The sequence below is a fragment of the Uloborus diversus genome, unplaced genomic scaffold (assembly GCF_026930045.1).
Source record: "Uloborus diversus isolate 005 unplaced genomic scaffold, Udiv.v.3.1 scaffold_428, whole genome shotgun sequence".
NCBI classification, from domain to species: domain Eukaryota; kingdom Metazoa; phylum Arthropoda; class Arachnida; order Araneae; family Uloboridae; genus Uloborus; species Uloborus diversus.
The window spans coordinates 143606-149397 of record NW_026558602.1 but is presented as its reverse complement, the minus strand read 5'-3'; the positions used below and the strand labels follow the sequence as shown (position 1 = coordinate 149397).

General features: G+C 41.4%; 1 non-coding gene across 1 annotated transcript; it reads right to left on the bottom strand.

Moving 5' to 3' along the window:
- Positions 1 to 5048: 5048 nt before the first annotated feature.
- Trnag-ucc (transfer RNA glycine (anticodon UCC)) lies at positions 5049 to 5121 on the bottom strand. Its single transcript has one exon. It is a non-coding gene; the product is annotated as a tRNA-Gly (tRNA).
- Positions 5122 to 5792: the final 671 nt, after the last annotated feature.

Here is a 5792-nt window from a genome sequence, read left to right as displayed (position 1 = left end):
CGCTCTAGCCATTGGGCTATCGGAGCTCTGTCGGTCGGAGTCTTAAGCATAATAAAAACAAAAAATGCACCTCGGTTACAACTGATTTAAGCACTTCGAAGTCTACGGGTAGAATAATTAAACTGACATAGAATTTCCTTCCCTACGCAAATAATCCATGTTCGCAAAAGGAAGGAATTTAAAAAGAAAAAAAAATAATTTTCAGTTTCGAGGAATCAAAAACACATCGACGATTTTCGTTCCGACTGGGACTCGAACCCAGGTCCACTGGCTCGGAAGCCGAGCGCTCTAGCCATTGGGCTATCGGAGCTCTGTCGGTCGGAGTCTTAAGCATAATAAAAACAAAAAATGCACCTCGGTTATAACTGATTTAAGCACTTCGAAGTCTACGGGTAGAATAATTAAACTGACATAGAATTTCCTTCCCTACGCAAATAATCCATGTTCGCAAAAGGAAGGAATTTAAAAAGAAAAAAAATAATTTTCAGTTTCGAGGAATCAAAAACACATCGACGATTTTCGTTCCGACTGGGACTCGAACCCAGGTCCACTGGCTCGGAAGCCGAGCGCTCTAGCCATTGGGCTATCGGAGCTCTGTCGGTCGGAGTCTTAAGCATAATAAAAACAAAAAATGCACCTCGGTTATAACTGATTTAAGCACTTCGAAGTCTACGGGTAGAATAATTAAACTGACATAGAATTTCCTTCCCTACGCAAATAATCCATGTTCGCAAAAGGAAGGAATTTAAAAAGAAAAAAAATAATTTTCAGTTTCGAGGAATCAAAAACACATCGACGATTTTCGTTCCGACTGGGACTCGAACCCAGGTCCACTGGCTCGGAAGCCGAGCGCTCTAGCCATTGGGCTATCGGAGCTCTGTCGGTCGGAGTCTTAAGCATAATAAAAACAAAAAATGCACCTCGGTTATAACTGATTTAAGCACTTCGAAGTCTACGGGTAGAATAATTAAACTGACATAGAATTTCCTTCCCTACGCAAATAATCCATGTTCGCAAAAGGAAGGAATTTAAAAAGAAAAAAAATAATTTTCAGTTTCGAGGAATCAAAAACACATCGACGATTTTCGTTCCGACTGGGACTCGAACCCAGGTCCACTGGCTCGGAAGCCGAGCGCTCTAGCCATTGGGCTATCGGAGCTCTGTCGGTCGGAGTCTTAAGCATAATAAAAACAAAAAATGCACCTCGGTTATAACTGATTTAAGCACTTCGAAGTCTACGGGTAGAATAATTAAACTGACATAGAATTTCCTTCCCTACGCAAATAATCCATGTTCGCAAAAGGAAGGAATTTAAAAAGAAAAAAAATAATTTTCAGTTTCGAGGAATCAAAAACACATCGACGATTTTCGTTCCGACTGGGACTCGAACCCAGGTCCACTGGCTCGGAAGCCGAGCGCTCTAGCCATTGGGCTATCGGAGCTCTGTCGGTCGGAGTCTTAAGCATAATAAAAACAAAAAATGCACCTCGGTTATAACTGATTTAAGCACTTCGAAGTCTACGGGTAGAATAATTAAACTGACATAGAATTTCCTTCCCTACGCAAATAATCCATGTTCGCAAAAGGAAGGAATTTAAAAAGAAAAAAAATAATTTTCAGTTTCGAGGAATCAAAAACACATCGACGATTTTCGTTCCGACTGGGACTCGAACCCAGGTCCACTGGCTCGGAAGCCGAGCGCTCTAGCCATTGGGCTATCGGAGCTCTGTCGGTCGGAGTCTTAAGCATAATAAAAACAAAAAATGCACCTCGGTTATAACTGATTTAAGCACTTCGAAGTCTACGGGTAGAATAATTAAACTGACATAGAATTTCCTTCCCTACGCAAATAATCCATGTTCGCAAAAGGAAGGAATTTAAAAAGAAAAAAAATAATTTTCAGTTTCGAGGAATCAAAAACACATCGACGATTTTCGTTCCGACTGGGACTCGAACCCAGGTCCACTGGCTCGGAAGCCGAGCGCTCTAGCCATTGGGCTATCGGAGCTCTGTCGGTCGGAGTCTTAAGCATAATAAAAACAAAAAATGCACCTCGGTTATAACTGATTTAAGCACTTCGAAGTCTACGGGTAGAATAATTAAACTGACATAGAATTTCCTTCCCTACGCAAATAATCCATGTTCGCAAAAGGAAGGAATTTAAAAAGAAAAAAAATAATTTTCAGTTTCGAGGAATCAAAAACACATCGACGATTTTCGTTCCGACTGGGACTCGAACCCAGGTCCACTGGCTCGGAAGCCGAGCGCTCTAGCCATTGGGCTATCGGAGCTCTGTCGGTCGGAGTCTTAAGCATAATAAAAACAAAAAATGCACCTCGGTTATAACTGATTTAAGCACTTCGAAGTCTACGGGTAGAATAATTAAACTGACATAGAATTTCCTTCCCTACGCAAATAATCCATGTTCGCAAAAGGAAGGAATTTAAAAAGAAAAAAAATAATTTTCAGTTTCGAGGAATCAAAAACACATCGACGATTTTCGTTCCGACTGGGACTCGAACCCAGGTCCACTGGCTCGGAAGCCGAGCGCTCTAGCCATTGGGCTATCGGAGCTCTGTCGGTCGGAGTCTTAAGCATAATAAAAACAAAAAATGCACCTCGGTTATAACTGATTTAAGCACTTCGAAGTCTACGGGTAGAATAATTAAACTGACATAGAATTTCCTTCCCTACGCAAATAATCCATGTTCGCAAAAGGAAGGAATTTAAAAAGAAAAAAAATAATTTTCAGTTTCGAGGAATCAAAAACACATCGACGATTTTCGTTCCGACTGGGACTCGAACCCAGGTCCACTGGCTCGGAAGCCGAGCGCTCTAGCCATTGGGCTATCGGAGCTCTGTCGGTCGGAGTCTTAAGCATAATAAAAACAAAAAATGCACCTCGGTTATAACTGATTTAAGCACTTCGAAGTCTACGGGTAGAATAATTAAACTGACATAGAATTTCCTTCCCTACGCAAATAATCCATGTTCGCAAAAGGAAGGAATTTAAAAAGAAAAAAAATAATTTTCAGTTTCGAGGAATCAAAAACACATCGACGATTTTCGTTCCGACTGGGACTCGAACCCAGGTCCACTGGCTCGGAAGCCGAGCGCTCTAGCCATTGGGCTATCGGAGCTCTGTCGGTCGGAGTCTTAAGCATAATAAAAACAAAAAATGCACCTCGGTTATAACTGATTTAAGCACTTCGAAGTCTACGGGTAGAATAATTAAACTGACATAGAATTTCCTTCCCTACGCAAATAATCCATGTTCGCAAAAGGAAGGAATTTAAAAAGAAAAAAAATAATTTTCAGTTTCGAGGAATCAAAAACACATCGACGATTTTCGTTCCGACTGGGACTCGAACCCAGGTCCACTGGCTCGGAAGCCGAGCGCTCTAGCCATTGGGCTATCGGAGCTCTGTCGGTCGGAGTCTTAAGCATAATAAAAACAAAAAATGCACCTCGGTTATAACTGATTTAAGCACTTCGAAGTCTACGGGTAGAATAATTAAACTGACATAGAATTTCCTTCCCTACGCAAATAATCCATGTTCGCAAAAGGAAGGAATTTAAAAAGAAAAAAAATAATTTTCAGTTTCGAGGAATCAAAAACACATCGACGATTTTCGTTCCGACTGGGACTCGAACCCAGGTCCACTGGCTCGGAAGCCGAGCGCTCTAGCCATTGGGCTATCGGAGCTCTGTCGGTCGGAGTCTTAAGCATAATAAAAACAAAAAATGCACCTCGGTTATAACTGATTTAAGCACTTCGAAGTCTACGGGTAGAATAATTAAACTGACATAGAATTTCCTTCCCTACGCAAATAATCCATGTTCGCAAAAGGAAGGAATTTAAAAAGAAAAAAAATAATTTTCAGTTTCGAGGAATCAAAAACACATCGACGATTTTCGTTCCGACTGGGACTCGAACCCAGGTCCACTGGCTCGGAAGCCGAGCGCTCTAGCCATTGGGCTATCGGAGCTCTGTCGGTCGGAGTCTTAAGCATAATAAAAACAAAAAATGCACCTCGGTTATAACTGATTTAAGCACTTCGAAGTCTACGGGTAGAATAATTAAACTGACATAGAATTTCCTTCCCTACGCAAATAATCCATGTTCGCAAAAGGAAGGAATTTAAAAAGAAAAAAAATAATTTTCAGTTTCGAGGAATCAAAAACACATCGACGATTTTCGTTCCGACTGGGACTCGAACCCAGGTCCACTGGCTCGGAAGCCGAGCGCTCTAGCCATTGGGCTATCGGAGCTCTGTCGGTCGGAGTCTTAAGCATAATAAAAACAAAAAATGCACCTCGGTTATAACTGATTTAAGCACTTCGAAGTCTACGGGTAGAATAATTAAACTGACATAGAATTTCCTTCCCTACGCAAATAATCCATGTTCGCAAAAGGAAGGAATTTAAAAAGAAAAAAAATAATTTTCAGTTTCGAGGAATCAAAAACACATCGACGATTTTCGTTCCGACTGGGACTCGAACCCAGGTCCACTGGCTCGGAAGCCGAGCGCTCTAGCCATTGGGCTATCGGAGCTCTGTCGGTCGGAGTCTTAAGCATAATAAAAACAAAAAATGCACCTCGGTTATAACTGATTTAAGCACTTCGAAGTCTACGGGTAGAATAATTAAACTGACATAGAATTTCCTTCCCTACGCAAATAATCCATGTTCGCAAAAGGAAGGAATTTAAAAAGAAAAAAAATAATTTTCAGTTTCGAGGAATCAAAAACACATCGACGATTTTCGTTCCGACTGGGACTCGAACCCAGGTCCACTGGCTCGGAAGCCGAGCGCTCTAGCCATTGGGCTATCGGAGCTCTGTCGGTCGGAGTCTTAAGCATAATAAAAACAAAAAATGCACCTCGGTTATAACTGATTTAAGCACTTCGAAGTCTACGGGTAGAATAATTAAACTGACATAGAATTTCCTTCCCTACGCAAATAATCCATGTTCGCAAAAGGAAGGAATTTAAAAAGAAGAAACATAATTTTCAGTTTCGAGGAATCAAAAACACATCGACGAATTTCGTTCCGACTGGGACTCGAACCCAGGCCCACTGGCTCGGAAAGCGAGCGCTCTAGCCATTGGGCTATCGGAGCTCTGTCGGTCGGAGTCTTAAGCATAAAAAAAACAAAAAATGCACCTCGGTTATAACTGATTTAAGCACTTCGAAGTCTACGGGTAGAATAATTAAACTGACATAGAATTTCCTTCCCTACGCAAATAATCCATGTTCGCAAAAGGAAGGAATTTAAAAAGAAAAAAAAATTTTTCAGTTTCGAGGAATCAAAAACACATCGACGATTTTCGTTCCGACTGGGACTCGAACCCAGGTCCACTGGCTCGGAAGCCGAGCGCTCTAGCCATTGGGCTATCGGAGCTCTGTCGGTCGGAGTCTTAAGCATAATAAAAACAAAAAATGCACCTCGGTTATAACTGATTTAAGCACTTCGAAGTCTACGGGTAGAATAATTAAACTGACATAGAATTTCCTTCCCTACGCAAATAATCCATGTTCGCAAAAGGAAGGAATTTAAAAAGAAAAAAAATAATTTTCAGTTTCGAGGAATCAAAAACACATCGACGATTTTCGTTCCGACTGGGACTCGAACCCAGGTCCACTGGCTCGGAAGCCGAGCGCTCTAGCCATTGGGCTATCGGAGCTCTGTCGGTCGGAGTCTTAAGCATAATAAAAACAAAAAATGCACCTCGGTTATAACTGATTTAAGCACTTCGAAGTCTACGGGTAGAATAATTAAACTGACATAGA